The sequence below is a fragment of the Rattus norvegicus genome, chromosome 4 (assembly GCF_021556685.1).
Source record: "Rattus norvegicus strain SHRSP/BbbUtx chromosome 4, alternate assembly SHRSP_T2T, whole genome shotgun sequence".
Lineage (NCBI taxonomy): Eukaryota > Metazoa > Chordata > Mammalia > Rodentia > Muridae > Rattus > Rattus norvegicus.
In genome coordinates this window covers 55,123,261-55,145,587 of record NC_141537.1, presented here as the reverse complement: position 1 = coordinate 55,145,587, position 22,327 = coordinate 55,123,261, and the positions used below count along the sequence as shown (strand labels likewise).

The window sequence follows — 22,327 nt, the reverse complement described above, 5'->3', positions numbered from 1 at the left end:
TGACTGACTTAGCACAATAAAGCCTACCTTGCTTTCTCCCATTCACCAGCCCAATGAAGACAATTTGATAAATGTTCACAATAATAAAAATGCTGCATGAAGGCTGAATGGCTTACTGAAAATAAAACATAGCATAAATGGCTGATGTTTTTAGGTCAAGGACCTCTTAAGCAGAATTGCAGAGTCAGTTCCAAAGCATCTCTTTTTCCAAAGAGACACTGAGCTCTCATCTACCAAATTCTCTGTCAAAACCTTGAGATACAATTCTCTCAAGTAACTTCTTTTTGGTGAAAGTGAGCCAAATGAACTACTATTTTTAACTAACTTTTGTTGTACCTTATCTGATGGGACTGGAGACAATGGCATAGTTAAGACTTGAGTTACCTATGTCTAGGTAGGAAGACTTTGTCAAAGAACACATCATTGAGCTGAGAGCTCAAGGATAGCAAGTTGCTTATGGAGAGCAGGAAATACAACATTACAAACAGAAGAGAAACAAACCTCTTGAAGATGTACAAAAATCACAATGTGTTTGTGGAAGAAGAAATGCAACTAATTCATTAGACCATGGGATCAGAGGAAAATGCTGTGAATGCTGTAAGTCACACATAGAAGTTTGTATGTGTGTGTGCATATGTGTGTATGTATATATGTATGTATGTATGTGTATATATACACCAGATAATATAACTACAGATAACTGTAAGATTTTGAATTTTATAGACTTCAAGAATTCAATGAAGTATCTGTTCTAGAAATATCTAGTTCATAACTTTAAAAGTATAATAAGTATAGCAAGTAATGACACTATTTACTTGGATGGATTGTATAAATTATCATGAAGTAGGAGAGTTCTGAAAATGTGAGAAGGATTGATAATACGATGGGAGACTAAAATAGAGATGCCTCAGGTAAACCACTGACTTCTAACACCTTTGCATAATAAGCACTGAATTTAAGTTTCTTAACTCAAAATTCTGTGTGTCCATTATGATTTTGTAGTTTGTGGCTATTGGACAGTTTTTTCAAGGACAGAATACAGGCCAGTTGGTACCTGAGTGATCTAAGATGTCCTGTGAATTATACAAAATTCGCTGTTCTCATCGTTGGTGGCCTATTATAGGTAAATCATTGGTTTCCTATATCATCAGCCTGGCTTCTTCCTCTGAACTCCATCAGTAATTCCAAGAATTCAAGTCAAAGCCACAAGGGACTATTGAATTAAAGATTTGTAACTCATGCAACCTTCAGCTTTTTCTTTTTTTTATTAGATATTTTATTTATTTACATTTCAAATGTTATTCCCTTTCCCAGTTTTCCCTCTGCAAACCCTCTATACCATTCCACTTCCCTCAGCTTCTATGAAGCTGCTTCCCCACCACCCACCCACCCCCACCTCACCACCCTGGCATTCCCCTACATTTGGGCATTGAGCCTTCACAGGACCAAGGGTCTGTCCTTCTATTGATGCCAGATAAGGCCAACCTCTGTTAAATATGCAGCTGGAGCCATGGGTCTCTCCATGTGTACTCTTTGTTTGGTGGTTTAATCCTTGGGAGCTCTGAGGGGTCTGGTTGGTTGATGTTGTTCTTCCCTGGGGTTGCAAACCCCTTCAGTTCCTTCAGTCCTTTCTCTAACTCCTCCTTTGGGGTCCTCGTGCTCAGTTCAACAGTTAGCTGCTGCGAGAATCTGCATAGTGTCTGGGTTTGGTGTCTGTGTATGAAGTAGATCCCAGGTGGTCTCTGGATGGCCTTTCCTGTGGGCTTCCATGCCGGAGGTTTTCTACGGAGATCTCTGGTCTGGCTAGGCCCGTGGGTTCAGGAGAAGGGAAGAGAATTCAGACAGGGAAGGGCATGGCTCTTCCCGCCTCTACTTCAGGCCAGGCTTTGCCAGCAGGGGACTGACTAGCCAGCCGAGGAAGCTTCTGTTGGCAATTTCAGGAGAGCAAAACTCTTCCCCAAGCAGCAGTGTTATAGCTCTTATGTCAGAAACTCTCAGATGATGGAGGGATTCTCGCACACCTTTAATCCTGAACACAATTCTTAAATTACAGTTTTTGGATGGGTCAGTGTCTGACAACAGGAACTCCCTATTGGTTTGGCCTGAGAGCTTGGGAAAACCTCATCTATATATTTGGGGCATGATCCTGTTTCTAGGACTGATCTGTCTTCAGCCTATTGTGACCTGTGGTCAGATCATCACCTGTGGAAGAGGGACTTGGGGCATTGTCCTCTGTGACTGATCTGTCTTGAGCCTATGTAACTTGTGGTCACATCCTCACCTGTTGAGGAAGGGCTTGAGTCTGTCTCAAACTTCTCTACAGGAGTGGAAGTGAGGGGGGTGGGGGGAGCTACAAGGCCTTGATCTCCTGGTAGAATGGGCGTGCACCTGCGGTCCCTTTTAGGATTTCCAGGAATTAGACCTATCTGGAACAGGAATCGGGGTACCTTTCACAGCCCGCCACCCCACACATTCCTTCAGTCTTCTTTCCATCAAATATCACAAGAGAACAAAGGTCACAGGGCCAGCTCCTTGGTTAAAGAGTGAGAATTTAGAAGAGTTACTGTTAAGGAACAGAGTCATTTTGTATTTTACATCCGTAGCACACCGAACATAGTTCTAGTCTGTACTCACTACAAAGCAGAAACTTGAACGTTCCTTCTTCTCAAATTCTATAATATAACAATCATACTGCTGCTTTCTGACTTCAGTTATCAGTCTTAGAATTAGGAAATTATTTCTGAATTCTCTCTAGGACTTATAATGTAAAAGAACATTTGACAGTACCGAGTTACATAAAATAGATGCTCCATGAAAAAAAATACTTTTAAATCTCTTTAAATCATCTATGCTCTCGTAATTAAGTAAAGAGGTCATTGCAAAAACCTGATGCTTAAGTTCAAGTTTGTTCCCTGAGTGTATCAAGAAACAGCAGGTGTTTGTCTCTTCTTAGTTCTATGATCTCTGCTCTGCCATGCTGCAACAGGAGAAAAATATTATCTCAACCTAAGGAGGTTCATCCTTAGAGACATGGTAAGGGCAGCTGCAAAGTGCTTGTCTATAATTGTAAATTGTACAGATGGACCACTAATAAATACCCACAACCTTGCAAAATTTTCTATCAAAAGAATCAGGAATAAACTCAGAGCCCCACTGAAAGCCCCAGAAAAGATGTGCTAGCCCTAGCTTTTGCTCTCTCTCTCTCTCTCTCTCTCTCTCTCTCTCTCTCTCTCTCTCTCTCTCTCTCTCCTCTCTCTCTCTCGCTTTCGCCTATATTCATCTACAGTCCTTTTTCTGGCACTTTTACCAGCCTTGTGCCTAAACACAGACTGCCTACTAGACTATGCTGTAGCCAGATCCTCCCCCTCCTTCTACTCTTCCTCACTTCCTGAAGGATTACATTTTAAAAGACCTTTCCTTAAAAGACTCTCAAAGCAACAGTTAAATAGCAGTTTGGTTTTTTTTTTTTTTTTTGTTTTTCTGTTTTTGTTTGTTTGTTTTTGAGTTACAGATATTTTCAACCAGTTTACAGTTTAATCTAGATTATTTACTTAATTTTATTCTAAATGCATTTGGATTCCCTTGATACTAAGAAAAATATAATACATATGTGATTTTTCTAGAAGATCTAAAATATTTTCTTGGTTTTTTTGTATAATAATTTTACAAGTTAAAGAAAATGTCTGCCACTAAATGAAGACATTCCAGACAGCTGGTTTTCGTAAATTCGAAGTTCCTAGAACATATTGAAGGCAGGTGCTGTTTATATAGTGCATCTTCATGACTGACATATTATTTCCCGAAAAGTGGCATATACAATGAAAAAAATCAACTACAGAAAGCATAATGAAAAATCCCCCAATTAATTGCACATGAATTTAAAAGAGCAGTATGAGAGCAAGCTTTACTGCTGTTACATATTTTATTTGGTACACAGTTATTAAACCACACCAGCTATAGTGGCTAAGATTACTAAGCCCCATCCAATGCCGTGCCAGGTCTGTCACTAAGCACTGCATTTGCAGAAGTTGACTAAAGCCTTACAAAACCATGTGGCACCTTAGCCTCATTTTAAAGACAATGGATTGAGAACTTAATTTGATCAACAACTAACCAAAACCAGAGAGTTAGTAGAGCTAAATCTGGAATTAGAATACATATGGTCACATTCTAAATTCTATGAAGTCCACCCATTATTACAGCCTATCAGTCATAGAAGACGTAGGATACAGAAAAGGCAGAAGTTATAAGGTCTATAAATTGCTTATGGTTTGGTAAAACCTACATGGTATTATATAGTAATGTATCCCTAAATTTAAGATTATCCTAAAGCCAAAAATTAATCATTATGTAGGCTAATATATTAAAGTGAAGGAAACATCATGGTCTATGACTCAAAGTCATTACTGTTAATACTATGCATGTGTGCTATATGCAAGTGTATGCTACATACATGCTAACACCACTAGAAATGTATGTGCATAGATGGAGTTCAGAAGTTGACATTTCATATTGATCTCTATCCCTTACCAACTTATTGTTCGAGATAGCGACTCTCACAGAACTGTGCACTCCCTATACTTTCTGTCCTACTCCCGCCACTGGGGTTACACACATAGAACACCACACCTCGCTGGAATTCCAAAGGCATGGTCTCATGCTTTTACAGCAAGCATTTCACTTACAAGCCAGAGCCTTAGTCCCTGGTAAGCATGATGACGTTAAAGTATACATTTCCTTCTCCTCATCCCCTCTTAGGGGAAGTATTGTTTGCTTCATTTCTACAGCCTATTCAAATGTATTAGTTACATGAAAGTTTCTCTGGTGCCTACAAAATAGAAATGAATAGCATTCATAACTTGCCAACCAATAGAACAAAAGTTACTAGTGAATTGATAACTCTAATTAACTGGGTTCTACTCAAACGAGTAAAGATAAATCAAGCCTTATCTCTCATACCACCGTGTGAATCTTCCTACAAGAAAAAGGACCTTTCACTAAACCCAATCTTTCTTGTTTTGAAACAACTAGTGTCATGGAAGTTGCTTTTTAAGCAATATTCCTAAATAGGATTTATTTTATTTTAAAGCGATTTATATCTCAACTGGTAGCATAACTAGCTAATTTAAATGTACTTTAAATTGTAAATTTCTGGTAAAAATGAATATTATAAAATTATTAGTGGAGAGCTGGTGAGATGGCCCAATAGGTAAGAGTACTGACAACTTCAGTTCTATCCCCAGGGCCCAAATCTTAGAAGAAAAAAGTCAACTCTTAGAAGTTGTCCTTTGACTTTCATGCAATGTTTGCTTCTGAACACACACACACACACACACACACACACACACGCACACACACACGCACGCACTCACACTCACAAAATGCACACAGCATTTATATAATGTCTTCTTTGCGTTTGCTTTTAGTTTCCTCTATGTAAATCCTATAGCAGATATAATACGATGCGTTTTTAGTTACTTCGCAACAGTGACATTGATTTCAGGAAAAAAATGTAAATAGCAGTTATGGACTTTTATTTTCCCATAAATATTTTATATAGTATTTATCTGCTAATATTACATAAGGTTGTTGGCTAACTATTAAATTATTTTGTAAAATATCCATATAGTACATGAACAAGTACTGGGTTCAGATATATGAATAGATCCAGATGAACGCTGAAGTAATAGTAATACATTTGTCTGGTATTAAATACTTCAGACCACATATGAACTCCTCCTGCTCATTGTTAAGACCACAGAGAAGTAGTAATGGGAGGTATATGTCCATGTAGCACGAGTATCATGAGATTAGAAATCTGTTCCGCCATTTTAGCAAAAGAGGACAGAATGAAGTTTCATCATGAATACTGCCCTGTCTGAAGAGGAAAGGGAGAGGACAGGACTGTGAGGATTCTCATGAAAGGAAGATTGTATGGGTTCTAGCAAAATCGAAATGTATATAAGAAATACTCAAGTTAATAAAAAAAACTCACAGCAGATACAACTTTCATTCAACTGTTCTGCTTAAAATGGTTTGTTTAAAGAAAAAAACCAAGGTATATCATTTTATTTCAAATCACTCCACAAAAGGCTATGTTTATATGTAATTAGATCACCAGGTGTGCCAGAAACCCCCAGAGAAAAGAATTTTCTAAGAAGCAGATCTACATGCAATCCATGTTGGGCAAAAAAAAAAGGCTTATTACAATTTCATTTTGTAGACTTGCTATGATGAAGCTGAACTGTACATAATTAATCAAATTATACAAGAAGCATCCAAGTGTCTTCTGTGTAGGGAGAGGAGACAGACCGTGGCAATCAAAGCCATGGAGTTTTAATGATGAGTCTTAATTAAGACACACATCATCTTCTGATTCCTTAATTTTTAAAAATTCTCTGCCAAACTTAGCTCAGCTGTGCTAATTAGCAACAACTTGGAATTCAGAAAAACGGGCTGTTAGAAAAGACTGTGTTACAATCTTTACAAGAGGACCTCACCAGGAAATGCATCATTGTCTCTTATGCCAGGATAGAGATGGTGACTGATACAAGGATCTAAATGGTAAAGGCTTGCTCCTACTTCTGTAAGCACAAAGTTCTGAAAAGACCTGGGTCCCTGCGAAGTCCAAGAACTCTGGGAGCCAGCAAAGGCCTTATGTTCTACCGATCTGGGGAGAAATCATTTTAATTGGAAATTCTCTCTTAAATTAGACTAAGATTTTCTTTTATTATGTTGATCTTGCACTGTAAACTGATTCAAATTAAGTCTAATGCACTTTGCCATACTTATTTATATTCTTTAAAACCTGTTAAGAAAAGGTTATGGTTGCCTGTACTGGTCCTAGGTTATCTGTTTTATTCCATATCCGACTTAATACGCAGGTCAGTCTCCTGATATAAATCCAGTTGATATGTTTTTTGGATTATGATGCCTCCAGGTGTGACCCACTCAGCTTACTAAGGAAATGTGTTTCTCTTTGGCCTATTACTCTGGATGTTTCTATTGCTGTCTACCTTTGTATTATTGTTTTGGCTGTGACAGAATGCTTTGAGCTGGTTTTGAATTTTCCTCTCATTATTTGTTTTTAATTTATTTTCTTTATATCCTGATGAAGCCCTCCCTCCTTCTGTTCCCGGACCACACAGCCCTCCCTGATCTTCTCTCCCATTCTCCTCTGGAAATGGGGAGGCCCCCACTATATATCACCCTAACTTAGCATGTCAAGTCCCTGGAGGACTAGATGCATCTTCTCCCACTGAGACCAGACACAGTGGCTCAGTTAGGGGAACAGAATCCCCAGGAGATGACAGATTTTGCTCCGGTTGTTGGGAGACCAGAATGAAAACCAAGTTGCACATCTATTCTATATGTGCAGGGCGGGAAGGTGGGGTTGGAGTGGGCTGGCTAGGTGAAGTTCATGCATGCTGGTGGTCCAGTCTCTGGGAGATCTCCAGAGTCCAGATTAGTTGACTTTTCTGGTGGCATCCCTATCTGCTTCAGCTGGAGAGGATAAGGACACTGGCTACTCTTCCAAGATCCTGAGTTCAATTCCCAATAACCACTTCATGGTTCATGGCCATCTATAATGGTTTTGATTTTTTAATCAACTAAAACACTTATTTTTTTCTAATGAAGACCTATTATTGGCCCAGGCATCTCTATATCTTCTCAAACTACCAGTTCCTTTTCAGTTTAGGCCATTTGTAGAAAGATTAGAAAATATGTGAGATGAGGAAGAATGACATATGAAAGGTCACAAAGGAAACAAAAGTACACTGGGTCTACTGTACCAACTGACACCTGTCAGATGCTCAGATTAGATATTTTGTTGAAGTTTGTTCTATGTTATTAAATATTAAACATTGTTATTAAACATTGATGTAATAAATCAAGCATTACTTTCATTATGCAAAGACTCTTCATAAACACACCAGACCAGAGTTTTTAAGACTGTTTAAATGCTATAGAATGTATCTCTTCATCTTTAAAGTTTACCATTGCAATTTAAATAAACACAAAGGAATGAAATATTGACAACAAAACAAATATTCTGTTAGAAATTTGTTTTATGTGAGCTAACATTCCAAGGACCTTGCAATATTTTTGATAATTCAGAAAAAAATGGTGGCAAAGCCATCATGTGACTAGTTAAGTGAATTTTCAAAGAATTAGACTTCTTTGTTGTAAATAAGCTTTGTGGTTGTATGGTATCTTTAGGCCTCTTCAGTCATCTTTCTTCCCAAATACCTTCCTATTTTCAAAGGTTGTATGTTTGTTGACTACGGTTATTATATTTTAAGACAAACTTTCCAATTCCTCTTATTCTTATTTTACCTCCTGTTCCTTTAATCCAAATAACAATATTTTATAGTTATGTTGGGGAAATATTTACAAGAGTTAAAAAAAACCCAAACAAAACAAATCAAACAAGCTAGCAAACAAAATCTTTTCTTTTGGTTTTAGGAGGGTTATTTTTTTTTTAAGGTGAATGGTCTGCTTCTTGCAGGAATTACATGTGGCTGTTTTACAGGACAAAGATTTTTTAAAAGGATCAAATGATTTAAAATTTTTCTTTGTCCTGAATTTCATAAAATCTTTTTCCATGTATCCAAAATAAATCATAGACATTACAGAAAGCGACTGCTACGTCTTTGTGATAAGGTTTCTGTGAAAACAGGACAGTATGGTTGAAGATGGGAAGAACAAGGAGACAGGATATTTCACATCTCTAAAGTTGCTTCTGGTTTTTGAAACACAGTTCATGGACTCTCCCATACAGAATTTTATTATGACAATAATTTAATTTACCATTTATCCCTCAGACTTTTGATCAGTATAAATTATCATAAATGACAAATAGTCATGAACTAATAGTTCTACATGAGGCAAGTATTCACACGTGTCACTGAGGATTCGAAGTTAATTAAGGCACTCGCATGAGCATTGAACATTTTTTCAGTCTTGTTCAGGGCATGCATTGCAAATCTGCAAATATGTAAACATGGACACCTTTACCTGTGGTGAGGTTAATGAATATTTCATGCATTCTTGAGAGACATAAGCTTCCAATGACAGCACAGGGACTCCGGTTTTAATGTTTGCATACAGAATATGCTAGTAATTAAGTTTTTACTTTAATTAATGGAAGATAAAAAGAAATTCCTTAAAAGAGTGAGGTTGACAATCCTACTGAAGTTAACAGTAGTACAACACTACAAATGTAAAGTTTTAAAATCTCAGCGATCACTCTGTTTATTTCAAAATTGTATTTATAGAAATATTTTAGCTAAGTGGAAGTTTTATGACAACCCAGACAATTTTCTATTTGTAGACATGATAGATAAGAAACAGAAAATAGAAGAAAAATAAATGCCTAAAACATTCATTCTAAAGTATGTCCATGAATTCATGCATCTGGTGCTACATAGTGCATTATTCACAGACACTGGTATCTATTTGACATGTAGCCTTAGAAACAATGGACAATAATTCTGTACTAGGAGATACTAATTCTCACTTGGATTGCTCTGCTGTGTGAGTTGGGCCAATTCATTCCTTCAACAGAAACCTTTTGCCATATATAATGAACACCGTTAGGTGAAGAGATTATTGTCAGGAAACAGTGTTCTTGGTTAAACAAAATTTACACATTCTAGTCAGTTAATCACTCTATACAAGTCATTTAACAATAAGGACACATAATTTCTTCAGTCTCAAGTGCTCCAATTCCTAAACCCAAACAAAAAGATTGGATTTTACCCAATCCTCAGCCATGATATTTTCAGAGACATAATCATGAAGATCTAGTAATTGCTTGCTAGATAAAATTCTAATATTCTGTCAAATTTTCCTAAGACTTTGTCTATAAAACATGTACATTCTAGTCATGTTCTCAGCTGTGTTTCAATGGAGCTAAAGGTATGTTTTAATCTTCCTTACTAAAATTGGCTTTATTTGAGGACACAGAATATTGCATCTTGTATGTTCTCAAACCAAGTCATAGCATATGTTAGGTGGAGTAAAAGTTATTTATCGAATCAAAGGACAATATTTCATATAAGATAATGTTATAATTTTCTGCAAAGCTCTATAAATCAAAGTACAGGTGAGGATCCTTGTTACACTACATGGTATAAACCTAGCAAAAATATTTTCAAAATTTTACTAAATTAATGATATATCTGCTCTGTGAAATGAAGGAAAAGTTTGTAGTTATCATTCTTGGATGTCAGGTATATAATACACTCAGAGGCACAATATTGAAATAAAACCTGATTTTTCCCTTTGCCAGTTAGTATCAGTTACAAATATCTTCTTGTTTAGGAATAGAAGGCTGTGTTCTTCCTTTCCATGTGGGGACCCCATCTGATTTGAACCTGTACAAGGTCTCTGTGTGCTACTACTGTTGTAAAACTATAAAAAATAAAAAAATGTATCATTGCCATTTATTCCACTAGGTCTGGCACAGCAGTGCCCCAAGATATCTGCTAGATATCTTGCTAGAAGCACACATTCCAATTCCATGGTGGCCCAGAGAGTTGCTCCACATTCCATTATACTTAAATCTACACATGAAAGAATACACAACACACTAACCTTAGATCCAATTGATAAGATATAATTCCCCACCTAAACATACAAATCCCAGTATCATTCATCCCTTAAGAACATTAATAACAGACCCCATGGGAAAGAGACCTCACCGCCTGGTCAGGTGGGCACTCCTGAGGCTGCAGAGCAGAAGAGACCACCAACACTGCCCACCCCTGCCCACATCCCTGGCCCAAGAGGAAACTGTATAAGGCCTCTGGGCTCCTGTGGGGCAGGGCCCAGGAGCGGCAGGACCCCTGCCTGAGACACCTCGGGAACCTGAAGGAAACAGACAGGATAAACAGTTCTCTGCACCCAAATCCCGTGAGAGGGAGAGCTAAACCTTCAGAGAGGCAGACAAGCCTGGGAAAACAGAAGAGACTGCTCTCTGCACACAAATCTCGGACGCCAGAGGAAAACACCAAAGGCCATCTGGAACCCTGGTGCTCTGAAGCTCTCGGAAGGGGCAGCACAGGTCTTCCTGGTTGCTGCCGCTGCAGAGAGCCCGTGGGCAGCACCCCACGAGCGAACTTGAGCCTCGGGACCACAGGTAAGACCAACTTTTCTGTTGCAAGAAAGCTGCCTGTTGAACTCAAGACACAAGCCCACAGGAACAGCTGAAGACCTGTAGAGAGGAAAAACTACACGCCCGAAAGCAAAATACACTGTCCCCATAACTGACTGAAAGAGAGGAAAACAGGTCTACAGCACTCCTGACACACAGGCTTATAGGACAGTCTAGCCACTGTCAGAAATAGCAGAACAAAGTAACCCTAGAGATAATCTGATGGCGAGAGGCAAGCGCAGGAACCCAAGCAACAGAAACCAAGACTACATGGCATCATCGGAGCCCAATTATCCCACCAAAACAAACATGGAATGTCCAAACACACCAGAAAAGCAAGATCTAGTTTCAAAATCATATTTGATCATGATGCTGGAGGACTTCAAGAAAGACATGAAGAACTCCCTTAGAGAAACACAGGAAAACATTAATAAACAAGTAGAAGCCTACAGAGAGGAATCGCAAAAATGCCTGAAAGATTCCAGGAAAACATAAACAAGTAGAAGCCCATAGAGAGGAGACACAAAAATCCCTGAAAGAATATCAGGAAATCATAAATAAACAAGTAGAAGCCCATAGAGAGGAGTCACAAAAGTCCCTGAAAGAATTCCAGGAAAACACAATCAAACAGTTGAAGGAATTAAAAATGGAAATAGAAGCAATCAAGAAAGAACACATGGAAACAACCCTGGATATAGAAAACCAAAAGAAGAGACAAGGAGCTGTAGATACAAGCTTCACCAACAGAATACAAGAGATGGAAGAGAGAATCTCAGGAGCAGAAGATTCCATAGAAATCATTGACTCAACTGTCAAAGATAATGTAAAGCGGAAAAAGCTACTGGTCCAAAACATACAGGAAATCCAGGACTCAATGAGAAGATCAAACCTAAGGATAATAGGTATAGAAGAGAGTGAAGACTCCCAGCTCAAAGGACCAGTAAATATCTTCAACAAAATCATAGAAGAAAACTTCCCTAATCTAAAAAAAGAGATACCCATAGGCATACAAGAAGCCTACAGAACTCCAAATAGATTGGACCAGAAAAGAAACACCTCCCGTCACATAATAGTCAAAACACCAAACGCACAAAATAAAGAAAGAATATTAAAAGCAGTAAGGGAAAAAGGTCAAGTAACATATAAAGGCAGACCTATCAGAATCACACCAGACTTCTCGCCAGAAACTATGAAGGCCAGAAGATCCTGGACTGATGTCATACAGACCCTAAGAGAACACAAATGCCAGCCCAGGTTACTGTATCCTGCAAAACTCTCAATTAACATTGATGGAGAAACCAAGATATTCCATGACAAAACCAAATTTACACAATATCTTTCTACAAATACAGCACTACAAAGGTTAATAAATGGTAAAGCCCAACATAAGGAGGCAAGCTATACCCTAGAAGAAGCAAGAAACTAATCGTCTTGTCAACAAAACAAAGAGAATGAAAGCACACAAACATAACCTCACATCCAAATATGAATATAACGGGAAGCAATAATCACTATTCCTTAATATCTCTCAACATCAATGGCCTCAACTCCTCAATAAAAAGACATAGATTAACAAACTGGATATGCAACGAGGACCCTGCATTCTGCTGCCTACAGGAAACACACCTCAGAGACAAAGACAGATATTACCTCAGAGTGAAAGGCTGGAAAACAATTTTCCAAGCAAATGGTCAGAAGAAGCAAGCTGGAGTAGCCATTCTAATATCAAATAAAATCAATTTTCAACTAAAAGTCATCAAAAAAGATAAGGAAGGACACTTCATATTCATCAAAGGAAAAATCCACCAAGATGAACTCTCAATCCTAAATATCTATGCCCCAAATACAAAGGCACCTACATATGTAAAAGAAACCTTACTAAAGCTCAAAACACACATTGCACCTCATACAATAATAGTGGGAGATTTCAACACCCCACTCTCATCAATGGACAGATCATGGAAACAGAAATTAAACAGAGATGTAGACAGACTAAGAGAAGTCATGAGCCAAATGGACTTAACGGATAATTATAGAACAATCTATCCTAAAGCAAAAGGATATACCTTCTTCTCAGCTCCTCATGGTACTTTCTCCAAAATTGACCATATAATTGGTCAAAAAACGGGCCTCAACAGGTACAGAAAGATAGAAATAATCCCATGCGTGCTATCGGACCACCACGGCCTAAAACTGGTCTTCAACAACAATCAAGGAAGAATGCCCACATATACTTGGAAATTGAACAATGCTCTACTCAATGATAACCTGGTCAAGGAAGAAATAAAGAAAGAAATTAAAAACTTTTTAGAATTTAATGGAAATAAAGGTACAACATACCCAAACTTATGGGACACAATGAAAGCTGTGCTAAGAGGAAAACTCATAGCGCTGAGTGCCTGCAGAAAGAAACAGGAAAGAGCATATGTCAGCAGCTTGACAGCACACCTAAAAGCTCTAGAACAAACAGAAGCAAATACACCCAGCAGGAGTAGAAGGCAGGAAATCATCAAACTCAGAGCAGAAATCAACCAAGTAGAAACAAAAAGGACCATAGAAAGAAGCAACAGAACCAAAAGTTGGTTCTTTGAGAAAATCAACAAGATAGATAAACCCTTAGCCAGACTAACGAGAGGACACAGAGAGTGCGTCCAAATTAACAAAATCAGAAATGAAAAGGGAGACATAACAACAGATTCAGAGGAAATTCAAAAAATCATCAGATCTTACTATAAAAACCTATATTCAACAAAACTTGAAAATCTTCAGGAAATGGACAATTTCCTAGACAGATACCAGGTACCGAAGTTAAATCAGGAACAGATAAACCAGTTAAACAACCCCATAACTCCTAAGGAAATAGAAGCAGTCATTAAAGGTCTCCCAACCAAAAAGAGCCCAGGTCCAGACGGGTTTAGTGCAGAATTCTATCAAACCTTCATAGAAGACCTCATACCAATATTATCCAAACTATTCCACAAAATTGAAACAGATGGATCACTACCGAATACCTTCTACGAAGCCAAAATTACTCTTATACCTAAACCACACAAAGACACAACACAGAAAGAGAACTCAGACCAATTTCCCTTATGAATATCGACGCAAAAATACTCAACAAAATTCTGGCAAACCGAATCCAAGAGCACATCAAAACAATCATCCACCATGACCAAGTAGGCTTCATCCCAGGCATGCAGGGATGGTTTAATATATGGAAAACCATCAACGTGATCCATTATATAAACAAAATGAAAGAACAAAACCACATGATCATTTCATTAGACGCTGAGAAAGCATTTGAAAAAATTCAACACCCCTTCATGATAAAAGTCCTGGAAAGAATAGGAATTCAAGGCCCATACCTGAACATAGTAAAAGCCATATATAGCAAACCAGTTGCTAACATTAAACTAAATGGAGAGAAACTTGAAGCAATCCCACTAAAATCAGGGACTAGACAAGGCTGCCCACTCTCTCCCTACTTATTCAATATAGTTCTTGAAGTTCTATCCAGAGCAATCAGACAACAAAAGGAGGTCAAGGGGATACAGATCGGAAAAGAAGAAGTCAAAATATCACTAATTGCAGATAATATGATAGTATATTTAAGTGATCCCAAAAGTTCCACCAGAGAACTACTAAAGCTGATAAACAACTTCAGCAAAGTGGCTGGGTATAAAATTAACTCAAATAAATCAGTTGCCTTCCTCTATACAAAAGAGAAACAAGCCGAGAAAGAAATTAGGGAAACGACACCCTTCATAATAGACCCAAATAATATAAAGTGCCTCGGTGTGACTTTAACAAAGCAAGTAAAAGATCTGTACAATAAGAACTTCAAGACACTGAAGAAGGAAATTGAGGAAGACCTCAGAAGATGGAAAGATCTCCCATGCTCATGGATTGGCAGGATTAATATAGTAAAAATGGCCATTTTACTAAAAGCAATCTACAGATTCAATGAAATCCCCATCAAAATACCAATCCAATTCTTCAAAGAGTTAGACAGAACAATTTGCAAATTCATCTGGAATAACAAAAAACCCAGGATAGCTAAAGCTATCCTCAACAATAAAAGGACTTCAGGAGGAATCACTATCCCTGAACTCAAGCAGTATTACAGAGCAATAGTGATAAAAACTGCATGGTATTGGTACAGAGACAGACAGATAGACCAATGGAATAGAATTGAAGACCCAGAAATGAAGCCACACACCTATGGTCACTTGATTTTTGACAAAGGAGCCAAAACCATCCAATGGAAAAAAGATAGCATTTTCAGCAAATGGTGGTGGTTCAACTGGAGGTCAACATGTAGAAGAATGCAGATCGATCCATGCTTATCACCCTGTACAAAGCTTAAGTCCAAGTGGATCAAGGACCTCCACATCAAACCAGACACACTCAAACTAATAGAAGAAAAACTAGGGAAGCATCTGGAACACATGGGCACTGGAAAAAAATTCCTAAACAAAACACCAATGGCTTACGCTTTAAGATCAAGAATCGACAAATGGGATCTCATAAAACTGCAAAGCTTCTGTAAGGCAAAGGACACTGTGGTTAGGACAAAACGGCAACCAACAGATTGGGAAAAGATCTTTACCAATCCTACAACAGATAGAGGCCTTATATCCAAAATATACAAAGAACTCAAGAAGTTAGACCGCAGGGAAACAAATAACCCTATTAAAAAATGGGGTTCAGAGCTAAACAAAGAATTCACAGCTGAGGAATGCCGAATGGCTGAGAAACACCTCAAGAAATGTTCAACATCTTTAGTCATAAGGGAAATGTAAATCAAAACAACCCTGAGATTTCACCTCACACCAGTGAAAATGGCTAAGATCAAAAACTCAGGGGACAACAGATGCTGGCTAGGATGTGGAGGAAGAGGAACACTCCTCCATTGTTGGTGGGATTGCAGACTGGTACAACCATTCTGGAAATCAGTCTGGAGGATCCTCAGAAAATTGGACATTGAACTGCCTGAGGATCCAGCTATACCTCTCTTGGGCATATACCCAAAAGATGCCCCAACATATAAAAAAGTCACGTGCTCCACTATGTTCATTGCAGCCTTATTTATAATAGCCAGAAGCAGGAAAGAACCCAGATGCCCTTCAACAGAGGAATGGATACAGAAAATGTGGTACATCTACACAATGGAATATTACTCAGGTATCAAAAACAATGACTTTATGAAATTCGTAGGCAAATGGTTGGAACTGGAAAACATCATCCTGAGTGAGCTAACCCAATCACAGAGAGACATACATGGTATGCACTCATTGATAAGTGGCTATTAGCCCAAATGCTTGAATTACCCTAGATCCCTAGAACAAATGAAACTCAAGACGGATGATCAAAATGTGAATGCTTCACTCCTTCTTTAAAAGGGGAACAAGAATACCCTTGGCAGGGAAGAGAGAGGCAAAGATTAAAACAGAGACTGAAGGAACACCCATTCAGAGTCTGCCCCACATGTGGCCCATACATATACAGCCACCCAATTAGACAAGATGGATGAAGCAAAGAAGTGCAGACCGACAGGAGCCTGATGTAGATCGCTCCTGAGAGACACAGCCAGAATACAGCAAATACAGAGGCGAATGCCAGCAGCAAACCACTGAACTGAGAATAGGACCCCCGTTGAAGGAATCAGAGAAAGAACTGGAAGAGCTTGAAGGGGCTCGAGACCCCATATGTACAACAATGCCAAGCAACCAGAGCTTCCAGGGACTAAGCCACTACCCAAAGACTATACATGGACTGACCCTGGACTCTGACCTCATAGGTAGCAATGAATATCCTAGTAAGAGCACCAGTGGAAGGGGAAGCCCTGGGTCCTGCTAAGACTGAACCCCCAGTGATCTAGACTGGTGGGGGGAGGGCGGCAATGGGGGGAGGGTTGGGAGGGGAACACCCATAAGGAAGGGGAGGGGGGAGGGGGATGTTTGCCCGGATACCGGGAAAGGGAATAACACTCGAAATGTATATAAGAAATACTCAAGTTAATAAAAAAAAAAGAACATTAATAACAACCTGTAAAAACACAGAGCGGAATATTAATGTCACCTGCCATGGCTTCTCTCCCTCTCCCTCCTGTCTCTTCTCCTTTATGTTCCGTTTCTTCCTCTGCCTTCAAACTTCTCTCTCACCCATCCTTCTGTTCCTCCAAAGACAGGCCTCCTTCTATCCTGTACCTGCCCTTCACCTGTATTTTACAAAAATCAATGGGGAGAAGGTTCTGGTGAAGTCACCTGAGTCCTGAGTATGTGACTAGGCAGCTGTCCTTTGGGCGGTGGAATTAGTATCAAAATACAGATAACTCCTAGGCAAATCACAACATACTGCCATCTCCATGAGTTCATATGAGCACCAATCCTGTTGTGTCTGGAAGATTTTGTCTCTTTGTACTCATCCACTTCCTCTGGCTCTTAAAATCTGTCTTTCTCCTCTTCCACATCGCTCCCTGAATCCTGAAGGATGGGTTTTGATGAAAGCATCCCATTTAGTACTCATTGCTCTAAAACTTCTCAGTCTTTGCACATTGTCCAACTGTGGCTCTGCAGGTTTATTCCCAGCTACTGCAAAAAGAAGCTTCCTTATTAAGACTTGCTGTAAAACTGCTCTAAAAAACATAATGGAAATTAAAAGTAATAGGTGAGAAATAAAGGAGATAAAATGGAATGGACTATAGCATGAACCTGTAGTTCCAATACTGAAGAGGTAGAGGCAGGAGGATAAGTAATTCAAAGTCATCCTTGACTACATGTTGAGTTCAAGACCAGCCTATGCTATAAGAAATTCTGCCTTAAACAGAAAAGAAAAATAAATTTTTCCAGTTTATAAATGGTCAAGATGTTTTTAAGATGATATAAACTGATAGCTTAACCCCTCTAGATTGAAAAATGGAAAGTTGTTTAACAATATGAAGGATTTTTCTAAGTTATATAACGGTCTCCACAAGATAGAATTTTAAAATAACTTTATAATATAACATATAATACCATATTTTGATTTAAATATATTATTATCTTTCTGCACCACATTCTTAAGTCTTTGTAGCCAAAAAAAATGTTAAGTTATGTCTTGATAGTTAGCATTTGTCATTTCTGTGACACTAATATTCTCAATACTATAAATGTCTAGGTACTAACTTAAGTAGCAACATATGCAGTGATATTTCTAAGATATCAACACAATAGGTGAAATAACTTAAGACACAATCAAATGTCCATCAGAAGTAATGTCAACTAGAAGTGGTACATTTTAAGCTTTACTTTTGTTCTTAACATCCTGGTGTGTGGGTTAATAAAAGAGCATAATTTATTTACCCCTAATATAATTCTTGTTTTAATAATCAGATCATAAAATTCCTTAAATATAGCTTTTGTACAATAGTACAATTAGTTCATTTACATTATTATGCAGGGGGTTATGGGATATGGTATTTAACATGCTGTTAAGAACATTTACTACTAAATTAAATAGAAAGAATTGCATGTTCCAAGCAATTGACAATAAAAATGGAGGAATTAAGCCCAGAAAAATTTAGTTCATTTCAGAAATTTTGTTTGATCTTTACTCTCTCAACAAGTCAGGAGAATTTAGATTCATGATTTGATGACTATTTGGGAAGGATTATGTTGGAACAAGCTACAAATGTTTGGAACCAAGTATGTTTAAAAATCTCTTCCAGCTTAGATATTCTGTGGCTCTCTGCACCAACCGTAGAGAGTATGAAAATGTAGGACGTACACAGCTGACACTCCATACGATATTCCAAGGACAAATGGTGATCCAAGCCTAGTAGATTTCAGTAAAGAACCTGCTAATCTCAACTTCAATACATTGTTTTACAAGATCCATAATTTTTCTGATAGTGTCATGGATTTTATGAAAAATATAGCAATGTGAAAAAATAAAATGACACCACTGTTTTGCACATGCTAAGCTACATGGATAGCACACATGCCAAAAAGTGATACAAATCTTCTTAATGTAAGGCTAATAAAACATTTCATTGGAAAGAACAGAGGCCCTGATGATATTTATGAAATACTCAAACCATAGCAGTCACTTTTCTAAAAGAGACTGTGAGAGATGAAGTTACTTTCCAATGAGAAGGTAGCCTGACCTAAATGACAATTTTGCTAATCGTCAATAAAAGTGAAAGCAAACCAGAATTAGAAGACATTTCTACACCTGTGATAGTAGTAAAGTGGTTGTTCCCACTGTAGCTCCCAAAATGGTTTGATGAGTGAGAGCCAAAATGCCTTTCGGATGGTGAGGCCAAGTGATAAATTGCTCTGCCAGTGTGTTCTCCCTCTCCAAACCCATAAAAACCTTCCTCTGCACTCTAAGTGACAGTTGGTTGACAAGTCTAGATAATCAAACCAGCACAACTTCTATTGGACCTTCAGAGCACTGTGCAAGTGCTAAAGTAACTTGAGAATACTTTTTGCAATGGAATAATACAATGTGATCAGACATAAACACAAACACAGACACACAGACACACACACACACACACACACACACACACACACACACACACAAACCCAAATGTGATGCCAAGGCATGTTTCGTTTTTGGTATTTCTTATAATTAAGAACTGCTTCTTACAATTATGATTGAAATGTAGTGTTATAGAGAATATATTTTTATAATGAATCAATGTATTAAAAATGTTCTTATTACATCTGTTTTCTTATTCTTTCTTGATTCATCTGAAGAAAAGACAACATAATAGCTATTAATATTCTTACTAAAACATTGTTATCTTTCGACTAGAACAGATATCAAATGTACTGTTCTAATACAAAGAAACGAATACAAACTCTAACTAGAAGTATAAAAGCAAAACCTGAGTAAATTAAAACACCACGTTCTAAGAACTTTTTTTCTATCATTAGCTTAAATGTGCTATACTTCACTTCAAAACATTCTGTGGTTTCATGCCTTCAATATGTTATGCATGGAGCTATAATACCTCTGTATAATACATATATACGAAATAGAGAGCCTAACAAGGTTTTATACATGCTCTAGGCAATAATTAGGTATCACCCACATTCTATTCTACAGTATTTCTTTACTTGATAGTAGAATTCATTAGATCAATTCTCTTTCAACGTCATGGTGCTCAATAGTCAGAGAGAATGACAGTGTATATGGATATTGAGTAAAGAACAAGTCTCTAATGAAATAATTAGCCCTTGTGTGAACAAGCCTTTTGATGAAATAATTGAAAGAAGGCCATTATGGAGAAAATGCTGAATGATAGTGTCTACAGTTTTATTTGAAGGAAATTACTGGTTAGAGTTGTTAACGTGGAGTTAGCATTGGTTTTCGAGACTGTGCTTCTTTTATTGGAGCATACTGATCAACTGAAGCAAACGAGCGACTAATAGTTTGAAGTTATAGCTTACAAAACCTGTTGGAATACAAAATAAAAATACTGATGAGTGCTCACTTCAGCAGCACATATACTAAAACTGGAATGATACAGAGAAGATCAGCACGGCCCCTGCACAAGGATGACTCACAAATTCATGAAGCGTTCCATATTTTTAGGAAATGAAGTGGAGGAATGGAGTTGCCATCCCACAGTCAAAAGCCCTGATCCAGAATTGTTCCTGTCTAAAGGAACTGCAGGGACAAAAATGGAAAGGAGCCTGAGAGAAAGGTAGTCCAGTGACAGGCCCAAATTGGGGTGCCTCAACGGGAGGCACCAGGGCCTGACACTGTTACTGATGCTGTGGTGTGCAAACAGACAGGAGCCTAGCATGGCTGCCCTCTGAGAGGCCCAACAAGCAGCTTTAGATGCAGATACCAATGTCCAACCAATGGAAGGAAGCCAGGGACGACTACGGATGCACTGAGATAAGCTGGAAGAAGCTGAGAAGGAGGGCATTCCCACAGGTAGACCAGCAGTCTCAACTGACCTGGACCCCTGAGATCTCTCAGACTCTGAGCCACCAACCAGGCAGCATATACCAGCTGATATGAGGACTGCATGGTCTGGCCTCTGGGAGAGAGAAGATGCATCTAACCTTTAAGAGACTTGAGGCCCCACTGGAGTGGGGAGGTCAGGTGGGATGTTTTGGGGGAGAAGGAGGTATGGAAAGTGGAGCAGTCAGGGGTAGGCAAAACGGGAGGGGGATGAAGACAGAACTGTAAAAAAGGATTAAAGAATAAAAAGATAAAAATAATGATGAAAGATGGATATTTTAAATACAAGAAACTATTAAAGTCAAAGTTATCTTTTTCTAAATCACTAAATTATGTATAATTGTTAACATCAAGGATTCTTTCTTGCCTGTTAATAAGCAAGGGGATATATTTAATAAGAACTGCATTAAAAATAAAAAAGTTCAAGAGTAGTGACTATAAAGATAAAAGTAGTCAAAATATGTTATGACATATGTCTTTAAAAGTATCATATAAGAACTTCATACTGTCTAACCAAGACATTTTGACATTGTAAAGCTTTTCTTGAAGATAAATATGTACGATGACAAAGTAAATATATAGTTATTTCTTTAAAGTTGATAAAATAAACATATTGTTTGTAATATAAGTATTGGACAAAGGGAGTTATTAAATAACTAATATTTCACTCAAAAATGAATCATTCTGCATCTGTAAAAAGCATTATACATAATACTGTATATCAAAGTACACTTTTCATAGCTAACATTTTCTTTAAATTTTTTTTAATGCATGTGAGCATTCTGCCGCTCTCTTCTGACACATCAGAAGAGGGCATCAGTTCCCATTACAGATGATTGTGAGCCATCATGTGGTTAACGGGAATTGAACTGAGGACTTATGGAAGAGTAGTCAGTGCACTTAACCACTGAGCCATCTCTACGACCCCCTCACAGCAAACTTTTAACAGCAAAAAAAAATTCTCTCTAAGTGATTTAGATGTGTTTTCATATTATTTCATTATTTCATATTATTATTTATAATTCCACTCATGTATAAATTATTCAGACAAACTGTATTTTGTATGCACGAATAAAGAGAGAAAGGGGGAAAGAGGATAAAGCACTCCAGTGGGCAGCTATTTAGGACATATTTATTTTCTACATTTGTTCTATTTTCATCTATCTTCTTGCCTGCATAGGCCTATGTATTATTGTATTTTACTAA

At 37.9% G+C, this 22,327-nt stretch overlaps 1 non-coding gene across 1 annotated transcript; it reads left to right on the top strand.

The window, feature by feature from the left end:
- Positions 1-20,634: 20,634 nt before the first annotated feature.
- On the top strand, positions 20,635-20,741 carry Rnu6-321 (RNA, U6 small nuclear 321). The gene has a single exon (XR_015687412.1). It is a non-coding gene; the product is annotated as a U6 spliceosomal RNA (small nuclear RNA).
- The last annotated feature ends 1,586 nt before the right edge of the window (positions 20,742-22,327 follow it).